Source organism: Thermobia domestica, chromosome 1, assembly GCF_964235325.1.
Source record: "Thermobia domestica chromosome 1, izTheDome1.hap1.1, whole genome shotgun sequence".
Classification (NCBI taxonomy): domain Eukaryota; kingdom Metazoa; phylum Arthropoda; class Insecta; order Zygentoma; family Lepismatidae; genus Thermobia; species Thermobia domestica.
The window spans coordinates 28,845,816-28,867,799 of record NC_137454.1 but is presented as its reverse complement, the minus strand read 5'-3'; positions in this window follow the sequence as shown (position 1 = coordinate 28,867,799).

Here is a 21,984-nt window from a genome sequence, read left to right as displayed (position 1 = left end):
AGTAATGAGACGGATGATAATAGTGGAATACAGAAAGTGAAAGGAAGCAGGAGAACCCTGAGAAAACTCATCCAGAAGATATTTGCGCACCATAAAGCCCATGTGTCGCGGCGAGTTGAGTACGAATCAGGGACCTCAAGCACCAGAGTTGAGAGCTGAACCACTGAGCTGCCGCGACCCTTGAATACAACTTGCTATGACTAAGAAGAATGAGAAGAAACTCCCAGAAGAAACACCGTTTGATTTTATTTTTTTTAAAAAAAGGAAAGAAACTCAGATTAACAATAAAAAATTCAACATTAACGAGAAAGAGACAAAGAAAGAAAGAAAACGATAAGTAGAGCTATCGAAGACAGTAAAATATTGAAATGAATGTGTAACTGAAAATACGAGGAATTTCAAACTCGATCTGTTAAAACAAATTGAAGAAAACATAAATCTTAAAGGTACATCAGTAAATGGAATGTAGAACAGTATTTGAGATTCAACGGTTCTTTAGACTATATCCAAGACATGAATAAGATATAAAAATGATGAAGAAATAGTTATAGTTTCGTGCTGCAAGAAGTAGTTCTATGCACTGTTCTGTTAAGTTTCCCACATACTACCGTCATTTTACGCCCGTAATCATAATTTTTTACGCTACTCTTGTTGGAAAGCTTTCGAAATGGAGTTGTATGCGGTTCTCCGTAACATGCATTCAATTTTTGTTTCTTATACAGAAGAGGTTAGAGCTTGTTTAACTTTTATCGTACAACCCATGCTTAAAATGGCTCAGGCGAAAGCATTCTCAAAAAACAGGTGGTCTTTTGGCCATTTAATGACCTTTTCCCTTTGTCTGGCTTATTGGACTGCGTGGTTCAGAGACTTGAGCACTGCGGAAGTTAGAGAAGAAATACTTTGAAAGCTTCGAAGTCTGGTGTTGGAGAAAGATGGAGAAGATAAAAGGGACAGAGAAAGTAAGTAACAAATGAATATGTTTTAAAACGGATAGGAGAGAAGAGAACACTTTAAGCCAGCATGCTTAGCAGGAAGGCCAATTGGATTGGACACATCTTGAGAATAAATTGTCTTCTTCATACTGTCATAGAAGGAAAGATGGAAGGAAAGCGAGGAATAGGAAGAAGAAGAAAGCAACTGATCGATGATTTGAAAAAAAAATGAAATCTTTGAGTTTTACGTCCCACGGTTATGCCGGTTAGGCTAAAGGAGACGGTGATGATGAGTAATGAATGAAATGGTGGAATGAAGAAAGTGGGAGGAAACGGGAGAACCCCGAGAAAACCCACGCACACGGTGTTTGTCCACCACAAAGTTCACTTGGCGGGGGCAGGGATCGAACCCGGGACCCCAAGCACCAGAGGTGAACGCTCTACCACTGAGCCACCGCGGCCCCCAAGATGATTTGGAAAGTAGAAGACAATATTGGGTATTAAAAAAGAAAGTTGAAGCTCGAGAAATTGGAAGAAACATTCCCAGGCCCAAACCTAACAATACCTCATTAGTTCCAGGAGCTGCAAAGATGCAGAATACTTAATAATAATCATAATAATTGTTCTCAGGCGAGGAAACTTGCTTTTGGGATGTGCCTCGGGAATCACTGTTGTCTCTTTGCTTTGCTAGTAGTCTCTCCAGCTACTTTTCTTGGCTCTAACTAACTAACTCGATAGCCTATGACACTCAGAAGTTCAATGTCGCGTTTACAAAAGCTCTCTATTGATTTCTGTCCTTAGCCAACTGGATCCAGCTTCTACTTTGTATTCATATTTCTGCGAGATTCATCTTAATGTTGTCCTCCCATCTGCGCCTAGGACTACCTAATGACCGTTTTCCGATAGGATTTCCAATTAAAATTGTGAAAGCATTTTATTTTGTTCCATTCTGACTACATTACTGCCCATCTGAGCCTCTACTAGACTTGATAACTTGTGAATATAAATATTATATTTTCTCATATTGCAGGTCAAGGTGTATCGAGTGCCAAGTTTGATTTCGATCAGATGAGTTAGATGTATCGTGTATGACTTTTTTCTTTTTGAAAGTATAGGCTTAACTCAAATTTTGACCTCTCATAACTGGGTAACCAAAAAAGCCTGTACAACGGTTATATAATGCGTCAAATATTACCACTAGGTCAAGTTTGAACACAATCAAATGAGTTCGATGTATTACGTTTTGTTTTCGAAAGTATAACTCAAACTTCGATCGTTCATAATTCGGGAACCGAAAGCCTGGAGAGCATATTTCACACGCTTATACAACAGAACAAGGTCTTCCACCATGCCAAGTTTGATCTCGATAGGAAACTTCAGTTGAACTTGTATGATATATATATATATATATATATATATATATATATATATATATATATATATATATATATATATATATATATATATATATATATATATATATATATATGGGGCACAGTGCCTCAGTAATAGAGTGCTTACCTCTCCCCGGTTCGATCCCCGTTAAATTTGTAGTGGACAACATAGTGTTTGGGGGTTTTCTCGGGATACTCCCATTTTCTCCCACTTTCAAATTCCACCAATTTTCCGTCATCTTTCACTTGTGTTTATCATCGTCTCGCATAATGGTGAGTCAAAATAATTTTCCTGATACTATTATTCGAATAGTAATGAGTAGAGACCGGATGTTTAGGCACTAAAAACCTGGAAATAGGCAGGCAAATAGGCACTTAAAATGTAAAAAATAGGCACTAAAATGTAATTCGAAATAATGGAGATAAATAGTGAAAACGATTAAAAAATAGATTCAAGTCACAGATAATGTTCAATGAATATAGAAATATACCTGTTTGTTAATGACTTCTTTTACTTTACAATATATATATATAGTAATGTACCACATGTTTTTATTTATAAACACCTAATATATATATATATATATATATATATATATATATATATATATATATATATATATATATATATATATATATATATATATACATGTGTGTGTTATTGATATTATATAAGTTATACTATATCTTTCTAATGAAGGCTTATTTTGAAGAAAATGCATAGAATAGGCAACATTAGGCACTAACACAATTATTTAGGCAGTAACGGACGAAATAGTCAAAATAGTCAAAATAAAATGGGCTTAAATCGTAACTATAACCCCCCATATAAACTTTAAAACGTTATTTTTGATCATATCTTTAATATTAAAGAATATAGGCATTTTGCCTAACATCCGGTCTCTAGTAATGAACTTTTCTGGCCAACATATTTTTTTTCTAGAATATAATGTAAAAGATTGTTTCTCTTTCTATTGTGGAGGCGTAGTTACATAGGCGTCCACTGGAAGTAAGTTTAGTCGAAATGAGCAATATATGGCTTCTACAGGCCAGTAGAAAACGTTCAGTATGCTTGATTTTTATGTGACGGCATTGGCAAGTCCCTTGTGGAAGCTCAACGGCGTTTCTGTGGAAAATTTAGGGTCTTTGTGCCGCCAATTGCTACGACTGTGGTTGAATTGTGTGAGCGAATTACTGCACCTGCGGCCGATCTCGACCCTGACATTATAGGAAGAGTTTAGTAGGAGCTTGATTATGGACTACATGTGTGTCGTGTAACTCATGGATCGCATATTGAACACTTATAATATGTTAAAAAAAAAAAAAAACTTGAGTTTATCAATCAGTGTGTGTAATCTCTGTTTACATACGTGTTATAATAATAATAATAATAATAATAATAATAATAATAATAATAATAATAATAATAATAATAATAATAATAATAATAATAATAGAAATCGGGACATCATTTTGACTCACCTTGTATATATATTTCTATAGTGTTCTCGTTTGTTTTTTTTTCAGGGAAAGATCGAATTAAGGACAAAAGAGGTCAAAGTGAGTTTAGATGTACTTAACTAATTCTGAGATAGTGGGATGGCAGCACTGTTCTACGATTGTCGTTTTCTTATTTACTTTTTTTTGGAAGCAAAGCAAATGTTGATCTACGATGGAATGTGTAGGCACTTGATTCTGAGTAAATATTCAAGCGACTTGTAAAAACGTGTTATGAATAGTTCTAACCATTTCAAGGTGTCATTCTTCAATGCCAAGCAAGAGCATTTATTCCACTCACAGTCCTCGAACACAAACTCTACGACATGACGTGACTTACAAAATGATCTAGCTACTGGTTGCTTCCCTCTCTTGGGATTGGCTGCCAACAAATGGCTTGGCTTTCTTAGATTTCTTGTCAAATCAAAGGGCAACAGACACATACATTAAATTTTTGTTTAGCCTGTAACTTCTACATTGATATGATAATCTGTGAGCAGGTTGCAAAGTGAATTCATGAAGTAAGATAACTTTGTGCATTGTATATGCTGAGACTCTGGTACTGGTTCTTTCTTTCTTTATTTTAGACGCTCAAACGAGGTTTTATATCTGCAGATGCATACCTAGGTCCAAGTATAGGAATTTTCACTAAAATACAAGTTTTACTATTTAAATTCAAAAATAAATGTAAAACATTATTATAAAATGTCCCTTAAAATATTTATTTAAACATTTTTCAATGTCTGGAGGTATCAAGAAAAGGAATACTGCCCGATTTTCTTTCTTTCTTTCTCTTAAAAAAAAAAAAATCAATTTTATTGGTCTATATCACAGATGTCGTTGTTTGTTTTCGCCCAGCATAGATAGTGTACGAAACTACATAACTATATCTTTATCAGCGGCGCAAATCTGTCTTTAACATTGGAAGAACGGGTAAGATCGTTCCCATAACATTTTTTTTTTAAACCGATGTTTAAAATATTTATGAAGTTAAATAAAAATGCTGAGGAGGATCAGGGGAGTAGAGTTGTCTTTAACATCGGGAGGCGGGCAGATTTGAGACTTATTCTGGGGGACATCAATTTCATCTCACTTTCCTTTGTGGCAATCGGACACAATTTATCAGATTTCTCCCCAAAATATGCATTTCAAATCGGATTATTGGGGGGGCAGTACCTTCAATTCCAAGATTGGAGGGGACATGTCCCCTTCATTCCCCCGGGATTTGCGCCAGTGATATTTATACGATACTACAGACAACGGAACTTTAGTTAGGTAAGGATTTCTGAAATTATCCATCGCAATACCAACTGCTGCACGGCTTAAATAAAAAAATATAAAAAAGCATGTGTATTTGGCAAGTCCGTAGAAAGAATTTTGTTAAGGGGGAGTATACATAAATTATTTCTCTTTTTGTCCCAAATACGTATGACTTTTAGAGCGTACGTACTTTAGAACTAAGAACTAACTAACCAACCAACCATATGGCCCCTTAAGGTTCAATGTCGCGTTCACAAAAGCTCTCCATTGACTTCTGTCCTTAGTCAACTGGATCAGTTTCTACTTTGTATTTCTATATCTGGGAGATCTATTGTTCTCCCACCTGCCCCTAGGTCTTCCTAATGGACGTTTTCAGGTAGGATTTCCAGTCCAAACTTTGAAAGCGTTCCTACTTTCTTCCATTCTGGATACATGACCTGCCCATCTGAGCCTCCTAGACTTCATGATTCTAACAATGTTTGGTAAACAGTATAAATTATGTAGTTCAATGAAGTTTCTGCTATTCTCCATTCCCATTCCTCTTGGGTCTGAATATTTGCCTCAGAATTTTATTCTGAAATATTTTCAGTCGGCGTTCTTCCTTCAAAGTAAGCGACCATGTTTTGCAACGATACAGCACAGTGGTATGATTATTGATTTGATTATTATATTTAAAGCTTCAAATTTCTGGACAAATCTGACACACCGTGGGACGTAAAACTCAAAGATTTCATTTCATTTTTTTTTTTTTTTTAACATTTATAAATGTGCAGTATTACGATCTCGACGAACTTCCATGTTTTAGTTTTCTCTGTATTTACTTCTAAACCCATGTTCCTGCAAGAATTTAATAAGGACTCTGCATTTCTTTCTATTGTTTTGCTGTCATTCGCCATCAGATTTACATCATCAGTATGCGCCATAACTTGGTGAATACCATTCAGCTCTGGGCGCTGGATGCTATCTTTGATTTTCCTTATAGCGCGATCTAGAACAAAGTTGAATAATAGTGGCGACAACGCATCTCCTTGTTTCAGGCCATTCTCGTGGACAAGTATTTTCCTACCCGGACCTTACGTTGTTATTCATTTAAACACATCTTAATTTATCTAACTAGCTTTTTCAGTACTCCAGTAGGAATGTTGTATATACAATGTTTTCCTCCTAACCGAGTTGCAGGCCCCACCTCCTGTTCCTCCGGCAAGAAACGCTCATGCTTGAGGGGGTGGTTATTGCCGCCAGGGCTAGCCCTAGGCGATTTTCTGCCCCGTGCAATTGCATCATTTACCGCCCCCGTTTCTCCAGAGAAACAAATCTTAAAATCCAAGATTTTAAGTATGCTACCTCATGATGAACAGCGAAGGGAAGGGAAAGTACACGCGCACTCAGAAATACCTAAACACTGCAAATACAATCTCGCTGAGTCTGTTTTTTTCTTTAAATGATGATCTATTTGGTCTAGGAATCAATTCGTGCGGTTGGTACGCACACATTGAAGCTGTAGTACAAACACAAAATACATAAATACCTTAAGAAAAATATTGTCCATCGCTAGCCACCACTTTCGCCCATATGTCAGGCAATGTACGGATTCCGTGGCGAAAGAAGTCCTCATCCTTGGAAGCGATCCAGTCAGAGACCCATGTTTCGATATCTTCTGAAGAAGTAAACCGCTGTCCAATCAAATCGTTGTTCATGCAATCGAACAAGTAGTAGTCCGAAGGAGCAACGTCTGGTGAATACGGCGGGTGGGGTAAAACTTCCCATCCGACATTTTCTAAATAGGTTTTGACCGGTTTTGCGACATGTGGGCGAGCGTTATCATGTTGAACAATAAGTTTATCATGTCTGTTCTCCCATTCTGGTCGTGTTCTGGCCAGAGCTTGCTTCAAACGCATTAATTGTCGTCGATAACGTTCTCCATTCATAGTTTCACTCGGTTGCAGTAGCTCATAGTACACCACACCTTTCATATCCCACCATATGCACAGCATAACCTTTGCACAGTGAATATCTCGTTTTGGTTGTGATGGACCTGGTTCACCTGGTTTCACCCAGGCCTTTTTTCGTTTAGGGTCCTCGTAATGGATCCACTTCTCATCACCCGTAATAATTCGATGCAGAAACCCCTTTCTGCTCTGTCGTTGAAGCAGCAATTCGCAAATGGTTTTTCGTCTTTCAACGTCTCTGTCTTTCAATTCATGTGGAACCCAATGTGACATCTTTTGAATCATTCCCATGGCTTTCAAGCGTTTGGAGATTGTTGTTTGATCAACGCCTAATGCTGCTGCAAGTTGTTCCTGCGTTTGACACGAATCCTGCTCGAGTAATGCTGTCAATTCTTCGTCTTGAAATTTTTTTGGCTGTCCAGCTCGCTCTTGGTCTGCCAAGCCGAAATCACCACTTCTAAACCGTGCAAACCACTTCTGACACGTTCGCTCAGCTAGAGCATGGTCACCATACACTTCCACCAAAATACGATGACTTTCAGTCGCACTTTTCTGCATGTTAAAGTAATGCAGCAGGACACCCCGCAAAAACACTTTATCAGGCACAAATTGCGCCATGTTCACTTAACTACAAACTGGTGTTGTTGACGCTTTAATCCACTGCCCTATACTACGAACGATACGCGATGACAGGGGTTTGCAACACATGTGTGGATACACGGAACTGTGGGACGCTCCGTTCGTTGCGCCATCTCTTGTCCACCCGCACGAATTAATTCCTAGACCAAATATTATATTAGTAAAAGATAAAGCAGACACACTTGCAGATAAATGGTGGTAATCCTTTTTATAGAATTCAATATCGAACTTCAATATCAATATATCAGTTTGAAATTCCAGTGTAACTAGCTCTTTTATCTTGATTTCTTGATTTTCCTTCTACATCTGCCAAAGAATTAAAAAAAAAAAAAAACTTAAATGATAAGGAACTTGTTTGTGACAAATACTAATTTTCATATCAAAACTGTGATTAACTAAATAGAACAGGTGTTGGCTACTGTTTAAGAATTGAATTCTTGTATTTGACAACAATCAAGCAATTTATGCTGGGATTTGTCTGGTCATTTGCTTTAGCACTATCCATGTAATCTTAAACTAATGCGACAACATGATTTATGAATGTAATATTCAAATAGAAGACCAGCTTAATAAATTGAACTGCCATCATCATGAAGTCTGTTTTCAACAAGAAATATTTATTTTAAATAATATAGTTATAACAGATTTTTCGGCCCATTTCAAATGCACGTGTTGTACATTATGGTAAAGCCGGCCCTGGCACCGTGTATACTTTGTACTCGGGTGAAGCCGGGTTCTAATAATTCATTTCGATTTAAATAAGCATTCTAAGGGTTGAGTTGAGTTTATTTTGAGTTTAACGTCCCTTTCAGCAGCAAGGCTAAATGAGACGGGACCTACTGATTAACGTGGAATCTGAACCACATGAGTGCCTGCCGGGATTCGAACCCGGGTGTCCCACGCCAAAGGCGCGTACGCTAACCGCTTAGCCACGAAGGAGCTCCAGCATTCTGAGGGACAAACGGAACTTGGAATAAAGGCTACCTTTGAAATATTTCAAGACTGGATATGTTAGCTTAAGACTACATTATACAGACTTGTAGAATAATCATGATGTCAGCTACCATGCTTTGATAGTGTAATGTTCACAAAAGTATCACCAAATCAATTCAGTTGATTTTTCTTCAGTTGATTTTTGCTTTAGTAAGACGAACCTTAACTACGAATTCCGCAAGAATAATGATTCAAAAGTACAGAGACATCCATTGTAAATTGGAACGGCGTAGAAAATATGAAATCAAAGCTTATCGGAGAAAAGGCAAACATGGTAGGGATACTACATGAGTGCCCTCGTCGACCATCTTGAATGCCATCGTTAGGGATAAAATTATTAAATGGAAACTATAAAATATGATACCATTTTCTGATAACTATCTGGTTTTCATATCAGCTTTACTATCCTAAATAATTTAAATTAGAAAACAAATAACTGTGTACCAGTTTCGCCATATTGGCTTCATCAGACTCTTGTTTTTACGGTGTGTGGTGAAGGCAATATGTTCAGTTACTTGGCGAAACTGTTACACAGTTGTTATTTTTAAAATAAAAGTTGCTTTGTTCAGTTATTCATTATCTAGTTTAAACCATTTCCTGGTAGTGTGTGCTCTCAGAAAAATACGGATATAAGAATTTTTACTTTATTCGCGACGAAATTATGATTGTTTGAAAGAAATAAACATGATCCTTTATTCATGACTCGTTTCGTATCATTTATCATCCATAATTTGACTTCCTCTGAAAAATCAAGGGCGATATCCATCGTACGAATTCAGCTCAACTTATGCAATGGAGATGAAACTTAGCATGATGATAGACCTTGATCTGCTACATAAGCGTGTTTGAGCAGGCATTTGGTCCCTGTGTTATCAGCGGTCAAATTTTGGTACCTAAGTTATGCGCAAAACTCTAAACCTGGTATGTGCAAGTTGGAATAGGGAGTAGGCCGATCACAAAGGACTTACTGGTGTCGAGGGCCGTATGAGACAATGTACAGATATATATATATATAGCACTTTCACAAGAATTAAGGTGGATCACTAGGTGTTTCCAGTGCTATGCTAAACGCTGCTTGAATACTGTGGCGTTGCCAGATAGTGTCGAGTATTTCCTGATGCCAGATAATAAAGGAAGTAATCATGGAATTCTGCTGGATACTTAATGGAGAAATTAGTTTTCGACTCTTACCGCCATTCCGCTTCTCGAACTGCAACGCTAGAATCCAGGAATTTTCTTACTGTGACTACTACAGTAAAACGTACAAATTTGGCAACAACGCATTATGGTTTTCTGCGCAAGTTTCGTCTTAAAATCTATTTCCTTAAATATAAATTAATATTTAAATAAAATATGAAACATAACACGAAAAACTGTCAAGCAATATATCTATTTCGTGAGGAGATCGTTACTTTAAAATACAGGGTTATTCAAAAAGAAAAAAGAAACAGATTTCAAACATTTATTTCTTTCAAACTACAAAAGATAGAAACATGATTCGAACGTTACTTGATTAAGAAAAGTTTACAAATTATTGTTAGTAATTATGGTGTGCATTCAATATGAGCACCGTGTGTTACACGACAAATGTCAAAACGGTGGCTCATTTCTTGCCACACACGAATCAGCTGGTCTCTAGTTATCGAATTCAAAGTTTGTATGGCTTCATGTGTAGACGATGTTTTAGAACTTGCCATAGCGTTGGTTGAGGAATGTTAAGTTTTTTTGCTTCCTCGTGATGTGGATTTCTTTGGGCCAGTGACGACGCCAGCTTTAAGTTCTTAGGGGGGCAAAGGAGGGGCACATACATTTTCAGGGGGGCTGCTATTTGCCATGCCAAATATGACATATTTATTACGTTTGACTTATTTTACATTACATTGTGTAATTTCGTTGCTGTTTTTATATTAGACCTATATGATTATAAATTAAACTTATTTCAGGTAAAATTTGTAACTAACAAATAAGTAACGTCTGCATATGAAATATTTTTCAATGAAACTTTTGAAATCTAAACATAAGTTGAATTACTTTCGCGTATGCTACGAGTAACACATTCGTCCAGTACTATATGCTACCTATCTCTCCCTCCCTCTCTCTCTCTCTCTCTCTCTCTCTCTCTATATATATATATATATATATATATATATATATATATATATATATATATATATATATATATATATATCGAGAGAGAGAGAGAATTTACGAGGAGCTGCTGAAAATGTCCTAGTCCAATCCAGAAGGAGTGTAGGTCCTAGGTAGAGAAATGAAACCGTAGTTTAGAAAAACATATCTCTGTATGTACAAATACAAATTTGCATATTAATAATGAAATTCTTATTGTTTCTCAGGCCTCTGAAGTAATTAAGTGTACCCAAGCAGCGAATTTCACGAACATCCAGATCCTAACTGTTATAACATTTTTGTTCCACCAAGGAAAGTCACCGAAGTAAATTAATTAGGAAATCAGTGAAACACTACGGGACTTTCCTCCGTTGTATACAGTGGTGAAGAAGTAAGTGGCTTAGTATAAACGTGGCGATTTCTCAACAAATTATGCTTTACATCCAGGATGATTAAAAGCAATGATTCTTCCCGAAATCATGGATGCAATTTGTGACATTATTCTTGAAAATTGCAGCATTTCAGCCAGTGGTGGATATAGCCCGGGGCCGGAGGGCCTAGGCCACCCCAGTCTTTGAGTGACAAAAATAATTTAAGCTATTCTTTATATAGTTTTTAAAGTGTATAGTAAACTCACGATATACTTATTATAGTCTGAGGTCTGCCGCACCCTGCTTTATCAGTTCTGGGCATTTCTTTGGAACTCGTCGGTAACATAATTCAGAATGGCTTGGGTATGTGCAAGTTCTCGACATAATGGGTTCCCAAACTATCTGTCAGGAGAATAAAAGAGTGACGGCATTAAGAGAAATCTTCTTTCAATTTGACCGTAATGTTGATCAATTTCGCTCACGAATAGTAACCATAGATGAAATATGGTTGTATCACTATGATCCTGAATCGAAACAACAGTCAATGGAGTAGTAGCACTCATTTCTCCAACGCCCCAAGAAGTTCAAGACACAGAAGTAGGTTGAGAAACTGTTTGCAACATTCTTCTGGGATAAGTATGGAGTCGTACTCATAGACTACCTCTGCAACAGTCAAATATTTAATCCAGAATCTCTACATTACTTACAAAACTGAAAGAAAAATCAAATTTCAACGGCGCGGAAAATGAAAAGAAAGGAATTCTGTTTTTACAGGAGAATACATCTGTCCATCAAGCCCCTGCGAACACAACTGAAATTGCATAATCTAGGATTTCAATGTCTAGATCATCATTATTATTCCGCAGATTTAGCTCCGTCTAACTATTACGTGTACTTATTTCCCAAACTTAAATAACACTTGAAAGAACGCCATTTTAGATCTGATAGAGGTGGTGCGAGGAAATCTTCAGATTTTTTTAACTTTTCTGCAAAAACTGGAGCACTGCACAAGGTAGTATATTGACTCTCGGGGAAAGTGTAGAAGAAGTAAAACTTTACCATTCCACGTGCACTCCTTCTGGGTTGGGCTACGAATTTTTCAGCAGTTCCTAGTCAATATGGTAGACGTCACATCAGTACTTTGAAACAAAATAAGTAAGGGAGCAATAGTGTAAGCCAATTACTAACTAAAGATCAGCACTCTGACAATACGTTTTATTGGGAATCAATTTAATTCCATAAATTTATTATTATCATTTACAGGAAGGGAAAACACAACTCTTTTTATCCCCTTCAAAAAATTAAGCCCTGGTAGTTGCAAACTAAGCTGTTATAAGCACATCCTCTGAATATTGAAAGCCGAGAATAATGTTTCAGAAAAAATAAGTATAGAACCTTTAAATAAAACAAAACTTCAAACCTGGATAAATACAAACAAGTTACGTAACTGATTTTACCTTTCTTTTGTTTCCAGTCGAAGTTGACTCAATGAGAAGAAAACAAATCGACCAAATCTACTATTGCTCGCTAGGCACAATAATTAAAAATCATAAGAAGTATAACTAAAATTTACCTCAAAAGGCGCTAAATTAGAAAACAGAAATACTCAGACGCTCAAAGAAGAAAGCTTGAGGACTTATCTGCCACATAGTACAGTAAATGCATGGAAAGTACAGTAGACTACAATTTGACAATGAGATTGGTTATGATACTGATATAAAATACTACATGTAGAATGTTTAAAGATTGTAGGAGTCTGGGGGGGGGGCAGTCTAGGTGGCAGTCAGGGGGGCAGAAGTAGCTACTAGGGGGGCGCTCGCCCCCCTTGCCCCCCCTCTGGCGTCGTCACTGCTTTGGGCTCCTTTCGTAAAGTGTACGAATACGCTCGATCTTCTCGTTCGATGTGCGTGGACGTCCCATGCTTTTCTCTTTGCAGATGCAACCATCTTCTACGAATTTTTGATGCCACTCGTAAATTTGCTTATAATGCGGCGGTTGTTTATTAAATTGACGGCAAAATGCTCGCTGAACTGCAACAATGGACTCAAGTTTTGCCAATTGTAGCACACAACACTTCTCCTGTGGTGACGCCGCCATTTCACTACAAGCAACAATAAACAACAGCGCCAATGCGGCCGTGATTGGAACTTCTATCCGGGCTGTTTCAATAGTAAACTTTTCTTAATCAAGTAACGTTCGAATGATGTTTCTATCTTTTGTAGTTTGGAAGAAATAAATGTTTGAAATCTGTTCTTTCTTTTTGAATAACTCTGTACTTTACACATACAAATACATATTTCATAAAACGGAGCACTTCTAGCAAGATCTAACAGTAAGTACCATCTTGTGTGCTCATTGTAAAACGAATCAAATAGTTTTTTTATTTGTTAATTTTTTTGATATCAGGAGATACAACCAAATTAATCAGTGTCCTGTGTTGTAGCTAAAACATTACTCTATCTTATAGTACAATATTTATAATATCGTCCCTTTGTTTGCAAAGTGTCGTATCTCAGTTTTCCTCATTTTTCAGGAGAGCGATTTGAAATTTTGCATCTGTTTTACTTTCCTGTTACGCTCGTGTTTGCTAACAAATATTTACCAATTTTTGACACAATGTAGTATATTCTTTAATACCACATGTTCAAATTATATAATATTGTAATATTAAACCATAAAAAAAATGTGTTGTTTGAGATACGTCACTTTGCAAAAAAAAAAAAAAGTTTGTTTTAAGAATGAGTTACGTCACTGTCCATAGTTCTTTGGATATAAGAATAATGCAAAATTGAAGTTGGAAAACTTTAAATTTGTCCATTTGTGTCCATCTAAGTTGTTGTTTTCATCTTTGACAGAGTAAGTTATTAAAATAGTAAAAAACGATATAACTAAAAAGTCTTATTTCTTTCATTAATTAATTAAACACGTTTAGAAATTAATAGTAAAAGAACAAACTAATAAGGCTTACGACCTTTCACCAAAAAAGGAAACAATGTGGTATAAAATGAATACTACAAATTAACAATATGAAGTGAATATAAAGCAGTTTGAAAGAAAATAAAATTCAAGACAGCGTCTAAATAATGAAATTAAAAATAAGTTATCGAACCAAACTAGAGTAGACCCCCTATGATAGCATTGTTTTAAGTAAACATGAGTAGACTATAACTTAAATGAGTACAGTTAGTAGCACCTTTCCACAATACTGAAAATTACTGAACCATGTCCATAAAGTAATTGGCAAAAAAACAGCCTGAAGTTAAGAAAACTACAAAAAGAAAAACTCGTTTTTGCCTGTAATCACCCTAATGGTCGAAATGCAAGTAAAATTGCTGGTGCCCAGACATTTCTATGACAGGGGTAGGTACGTTGCACAGAAATATTAAGTCTGCATATTTGTCGTGGGCGACTTTCAGCTTTCGCAGGTTAAGCTTTCCGACCTTAAAATGTTTTACGTTCCTCTTGAGGCGCTTAAGTTGAAGTTCCTTGTAGTCTAATTGTAGGTGGCTGGTAGTTGTCGGCACTGACGTAAGTAAGGGGTGGCAAACGGGGCTTGTACCACGGGCACCGGATTGTGAGGGCGCAAAACTGGGCAAATATTTGTTTCCATTGTAAGCCAAGGGAAGGAGTTTTAGCAAACTAAAGATCTTTAAAAAAAACCTCAGAAACTTAACAGGACAACAACGACTCACCAATCTTAGGATCATATCCAAAGAGCATATTAGCTTCAAAGTTATCTTTTGAGGACATTATAAAAACTTTTACCACCAAAAGAGCCCACAAAGTTAAATTTTAGTTCTAGTTTTTTTGTGTTTTCATTTAACTAAATTCGATTCAAGAGATTTTCAAAATATGCGAGTATAATGCTTGAGACAAAAACTTGACTGTTCGTCATAATTAAATATTCTATTCTAAAGCAAAAAACTGTTGATTCATTCTATACATATACACATTCCGATATAACTCCCCCCAAAAAATGTGGTTTGAAGTTATTATGATAAGACTATAAGAATGTCAAGCGTACTATTCTCAGATTATTTAGCAATCAACTTCTAATTAGTTTGGTGTTTTATCTTAAATTAAATTATGTACTGCAATTTTGAAATCAAGCATTACCATTTCAAGAAAAAATTGGAATAGGAGAATTACTGTGTGATGCCAATACCAGGTATAGACGAGGAGCGTTTTGGTTTGGTTGGTCAGGGAGGGGTGCTAAGGCGAGTTCTTGCCTCGGGCGAAAACTAGCAAAACTAGCGTAGTTGCGTCGCTGGTCGGCGATGAGCTCTTCAAAACTCTTATTTCCATCATGTTCTTCCAGTTTACGTCATTTGCATTACTTCCATCTCGTATTCTCGAATTTGTAGAATTCTAATTTCTTTGGAGAGCTACTTGTAGTTGAGGAAGTCACTATGCCGTAGTTCCACTGCCTCAAAAGGCTGCACTCAACGAGCCAGCTTGATCACAGGGACCAGTTGTGAAGGCACGTATGGCATGATAGCCCTCCCCCCACACACACACTTTAGAAAATTGAAACAATGACTAGGTCATTCGTTTGTACTATGGTGTATTTCAATTTTTTGTGCTGTGATACAGGGGCTATCTTGGTGCCAAGATAGCGCCCCCCAATATCATCCCCTCTTTCTCGAAAACTATCAGGGTACAAATAAAACTTTTTTCGGTACAAACGATTTGCTTTCAAATGGTGTATTTCAATTTTTTGTGCTGTGATACGGAGGGCTATCTTGGCGTAGCCTCCCCCCCCCCTCAGTTGACCTCTCAAGTAACCCCATAAGGAAAATGGTGGGGTGCTGACTGCCACGGGTGCTGACTGCCACAGCCAATTAATGGTGCTGATTGCCACGACTGACGCTGATTGCCAATATCAAGGTGCTGACTGCCACGATGGCGTGCTGACTGCCACGAGCCTGAGAGAAAGTTGCTAAACGTAACATTACAGGACGCCAAGAAGCATGAAAGAAACTAGATGATCCTTATGATCGTGTTGTTCAGACCAACACCTAACAAAGGTAAACAGGTCTCTGTATGTACACTCATGTCCAAAATTATTGTCACATGATTATAAATATGTTGTTCTAGTAATATAATTTGATAACGAATTCGCCCGGTATTTCTTATAATGTTAGTATGTGTATAATCGGCAAAGACAAGTATGTGGTAAATTTCATGTCAAAAGAGCAGTAAATAAGAAAAATAAAACGAAAACAAAATTTTCTTGTCCATTTACTTACATTTTATTTTACTCATTATGATTTTCGTATTTATAATTCTTTTCATATGAAATTTATCATAAATATAAATTTCCTGATTACACTAGTTAACAAAGGTTTTGTTACATAAAAGGAAATGCCTGTTCTTAAAGGAACTTTTTGCGCTGAATTCGAATATGCACTCGGTTTTTCTCCATCACGTACGATTTTCCCGTAACAGAGGGATTTTCGGGAAAATCCCTCAAAAATTTATCTTTTCGTTTATTTTACACCCCAAGATCTTGTCCCCTTGCATATACTAACATAGAAATTATACCTAAGTATACTTTGATTCATATTTAACAAACCCTCCAAGTTTCGTAATAATCGCTTTATTCTTTCTAGAGAAATAAATATGTTTGTATGTATACTGTGTGTACTGTTTATTGCACCTTATAGTAATGCTTTCAGATCTCTTAAGTTGAGGTAAAACGTTTTGCTTTATTACCACAAACACATATATAAAATATAATACAATATAATTTACAAGTGTGACAATTTACAATAAACAATAATACAAATGTACCAAAAGGTCATGAAAAGACAATCAAAACTATCACAATATATGAAACTTCCATTGGGTTACAAAAAAGTACACTACTTCCTTCTTTTGTAAGAAATGTTTCATTCTCTAACAAGACCCCAACAATAGTCCCCCATCATTGAAGGATCCCATCGTCCCTGGTACCTTTTCTCCATTGCCATTATATCTTGGAGGAATCTTTCCCCCTGTTCGTCGCTGAGAGCACCTAGGTTAGCAGGAAAGAAGCTGAGGTGGGAGTGCAAAAAGTGGATTTTTAATGACATCCTACAACCCAACTCTTTGTATTTCTGTATCATGTCCTGTACGATTTCTGTGTAACTCTCAGCTTTGTTATTGCCCAGAAAGTTGCGCACAACACACTTAAATGCTGTCCAGGCAGCTAGCTCAGCACTGTTTAACTTGCTGTCAAAGCTATCATCAAGCATTAATTTCCTAATTTGGGGACCAATAAACACTCCCGCTGAAATCTTAGCATCACTCAGGTTAAGGAACGTATCTCGCAAATACTTGAAACCTTCACCAGATGTGTCCATGGCTTTGACAAAGTTTTTCATAAGTCCTAACTTGATATGAAGTGGCGGTAGTAATATCTTATTAGGATCTACCAAAGGAGCGTATTTGACAGGTACGTAATTCACTCTAGGTTCCCATTCCTTCACTTCATAATGTTTGTCATCAGCTCGGCTATCCCATAAACATAAAAATCATTGGTACTTCATGTAACTGCACTGCAGTCCTAATAAAATACAAACTACCTTGAGATCACAACATATTTGCCAACAATGGTCCTTGTAATTTATAAGATTTAGCAAAGTTGACATGGTGTCATAGGATTCCTTAATCTTCACTGAGTGCGCAAGTGGTATAGAAGGTTTTTTATTTCCATTATGTAAAAGGACAGCTTTAAGGCTGACCTTTGACGCGTCGATAAATAACCTCCATTCTTCTGGAACGTAAGGAATTCCTAGCTCCGCCATCAACCCATTTATATCCGTACATACGCACACATTATCTTGCATTGAGAAATAGCTTGAAAATTGAACATGCCTTTCCCTGTACACTGATATGTTCGTCTCTGCATCCAATAAGTTCCACTGCTGGAGCATTGATCCCAGAAGTTCCGCCTCTTGTTTTGTCAGGTGCAAATCACGGACTAGGTCATTAAGTTCACATTGCCGGATGAAATGTGGCTCGCGAACACAGTCAGGGATGAACGTTGGGTCCTTGGATGTACATGTTGATGTCGATGGTTCATCAAGGTCATGATCATCATCAGAGTCTTTTGGCCATATCTCTTCCCAGTTGGTAGGGGGCTCGGGAAGTGGAAGTTCATCCCCGTGCGGAATAGGTCTAATTGCGGATTTAACGTTGGGATAACTTATTGTGTATTTGCTTTTTTTTAGAATGTCCCTTAACTACTGTGAGACAAAAATAACAATCATCCGGATGGTTGGTGGGTTCTCTCCACACCATTGGTACAGCAAATTTCATGAACCTCCGTTTCCCTTTGCCCCATGCAAGTAAAGTGACGTAGCACGACGCACAAATTATGTTGGGTGCCCAAGTTTTGTCCTGATCTCCCACACGACATCCGAAATATATATAATATGCTAGTTTCACCGATGGCGTAATGGATCTACACTGTCCTTTAACTACAAACTGGCCACACACATAACAAAAAATCTTTGGTGAGTTAACACACGAACGCCGTCCTCTTGACGCCATTGTACTGATCACAAACTAAACTTCTCTTCTTAGTTGGGTATAATGCCGTTAAGATCAAACATGAAAGCACTCTTAGCAGCAAAGACAACTTTGAAAGTGAAGTAGTGTTAAACCACACGTCAATATAAAAATGTACAAAACTCCCTCACCAGGTGTCAAGAACACAAAAAAGAAAGAAATGCGCGGGGGGAGGGGGGAAACGATACCGGGAGGGGGGAAAGTGTGTTGTTGACTATTGTAAATATTCGTTTTTATGTCTGTGTTTATAGTAATAAAGCAAATCGTTTTTACCCCAACTCAGGAGATCTGAAAGCATTACTATCAGGTGCAATAAACAGTGCACACAGTATACATACAAATATATTTATTTCTCTAGAAAGAACAAAGCGATTTTTACGAAACTTTTAGGGTTTATTAAATATAAATCAAGGTATACATAGGTATAATTTCTATGTTACTATATGTAAGGGGACAGGAGCTAGGGGAATAAAATATCTGAAAAAGGGAAACTTTTGAGGGAATTTTCCGGAAATCCCTCTGTTACGGGAAAACTGTACGTGATGGAGAGAAACCGAGTGCATATTCGAATTAAGCGCAAAAAGTTCCTTTAAGATCAGGTGATTTTTCTTATGTAACAAACAAAAAGTTTAAATTTGTTAACTAGTGTTATACACATAATATAAATATTAAAAGTACTCTGCAAAATTATCAAATTATATTCTTACAAGAAGACAGTTATAGATATGCGACAATAATTTTGGATATGAGTGTACTTTCAGTTTTGTCAGGGAGCGGTGCGTACAAAATTGGTACGATTTATGTATTCTCACTCGAACTCCCTATGTCAGCATGAATTGTGTACAGCTGTGCAAATTGTTTCGAGCAGCTCTTGAAAGTTCCATCAAAAAAGCACTGCTGGCTATACCTCACAAGGGAAGTTCAGGAGAAAGCACTCACCTGCAGAGAAACTAAGCATGCCATTTGAAGTTCCAATTCATGCTGATTATAACAAGGTAATAAAATTCCTGTACAGTTGAGAACGGTTCGAGATATTCAACTTGGAAGTTTATATGAGAAAATGAAGATATACGCATTTATACGCGTTAAGTACAACATAATTAGTAACGAATATTGACATACGAATCGAAAGTTATCGGAAGTAACAGAAAAAAGTGTTTCGTAATAACTAACGGGTTTGTTAGATACAATTAGTCATTACATTGTTCACAATAATCATAGGTTAGAGATGAAAATTGATCACTGTTGTTCTTTTGTTTTATGAAGAAATGACGCAGGCAAAATACTCCCTTGCACCATGAACATTTTATTTGTGCAATTGTGTTGCATCCGTCAAGAGAACAGTTCGCAGAACCAAAGCAAAAAGCAAATTCGACAAGTGATTCAAAAGTTCGTAACCTCCCTATAATTTGTTCGTAACCTGCCTTGCAGAATGCAAACTGAAACAATCCAATGTATCGCGGTGATCGGAAGTGATTCGTATAGACAAGAAATTTATTTGATTGTTTCGTTGGTACATTATAACGTCAAGATGAAGAAGATTCATACTATGTACAAATCTCCTGCCATAATCTTTGATTGATCGGAATCAAAACACATCAAATGGTTGTACAAATCGTGTGGAATTCTTTGGTATCTTCTCAACCATTAGGTCTTTGCCATCCGTCATGCAACTTGTAATGGACAAATTGTCTGTGAATGGACCCCAGTGATCAAGGAATAGCAACTTCAAACCATCAGGCTTCGCCATGAGTGAGAATACTTAACGCATTGAAACGTGCATCCACTCATTTTCTCATATAAATTTTCAAGCTGAATATCTCGAACAGTTCTCAACGTACAGGAGTTTTATTACTTGTTGTAATCAGCATGAATTGGTCCTTCAAATGACATGCTTATTTCTCTGCAGGCGAGTGCTTCTCCCAAACTTCCCTTGTCAGCTGGCTTCAGACCATCATATCCATTAAATAATACAATAAAACAATTAATATAAACAATGAAATGTGCAAATTGTACATATAACAGAAAAGACAATCCCTTTATAAACATCCAAGTGTATGTCGTTCCACTTAGTGAGCAACTTTGTAACTTATAGGATGCCACATAGATTTGCTGTGATGACTACTAAATTAATCCCTACTAAATTAATTAATAATCATAAATTTAGTATGAGGGATTAATTCCTCTCCAAATACAGTTTCTCCCAGGCTCGTGGCAGTCAGCACGCCGTCGTGGCAGTCAGCACCTTCATATTTGCAATCAGCGACAGTCGTGGCAGTAAGCACCAATAATCGGCTGTGGCAGTCAGCACCCGTGGCAATCAGCACCTATCCAGGAAAATGGTACACACGAAAATATTTTCGATACAAACGGTACAAACGAATGACCTAGTCATTGTTTCAATTTTCTAAAGTGTGTGTGTGTGTGTGTGCGGGGGCTATCTTGCCATACGTTGTGAAGGCACATAAACATTTCCTGCTTGCTTAAAGAACATATTCAAACAAATTACGCATTAAGGTTAACACACACACACATACACACAAATAGAATGTCCTTTGAGATACAACTCTGTGTGAACAATAGAAACTTACCTTAATTTTTCTTGCAAACTGTTGTATCTTGAGTTACGGCAGTTTGAGAGAAATTTAATTCTCTACAATTGAGATACAACGAACATCAAACTGCTTATTCCAGAATTATATTTTGGAATTTAGATACGGCTGTTAAAGTGAATTATAGAACTTCTAAAGAGGAATTCGGAACTTGTCTTAACTCAAAAATCGATTTTTTTTAAAAGATACGACACTGCAAACAAAGGGACGATATGTAACGTTTCATTGCGCAGTAGTTAAGGGAATGAGCTAAAATATATATTGCCTTTCGGGTGGTGATTCACCTTAAGTAGCTATGATCAGTGAAGAAACTTGCTCATCGTACAGTAATACCACAGGAACAGAAAAACTCCATAACAGTAACCAAATATTTACTTATAATAGTAAAGAAACGCAGAAAAATCTATTTACTTACTATTTCAGTGGGAAACTAGATCCTTCATGTTTTGAACTAGTCTCTCAGTGTTCGATTGTAAATTGGATATTCCAACGAGAAGGATATTTTCAAAGTGGACATCAATGATCCCCCCCCCCAAAAAAAATCGATTCAGGTTAAGAAATTATGTAAGAAATACATATAATCACCAGGGCCGGATCAGCAGAGCCGGATGAAAGTGTTTAGTGCGCCGCAACTGGCCCGATGGCCGGCTGTTGCA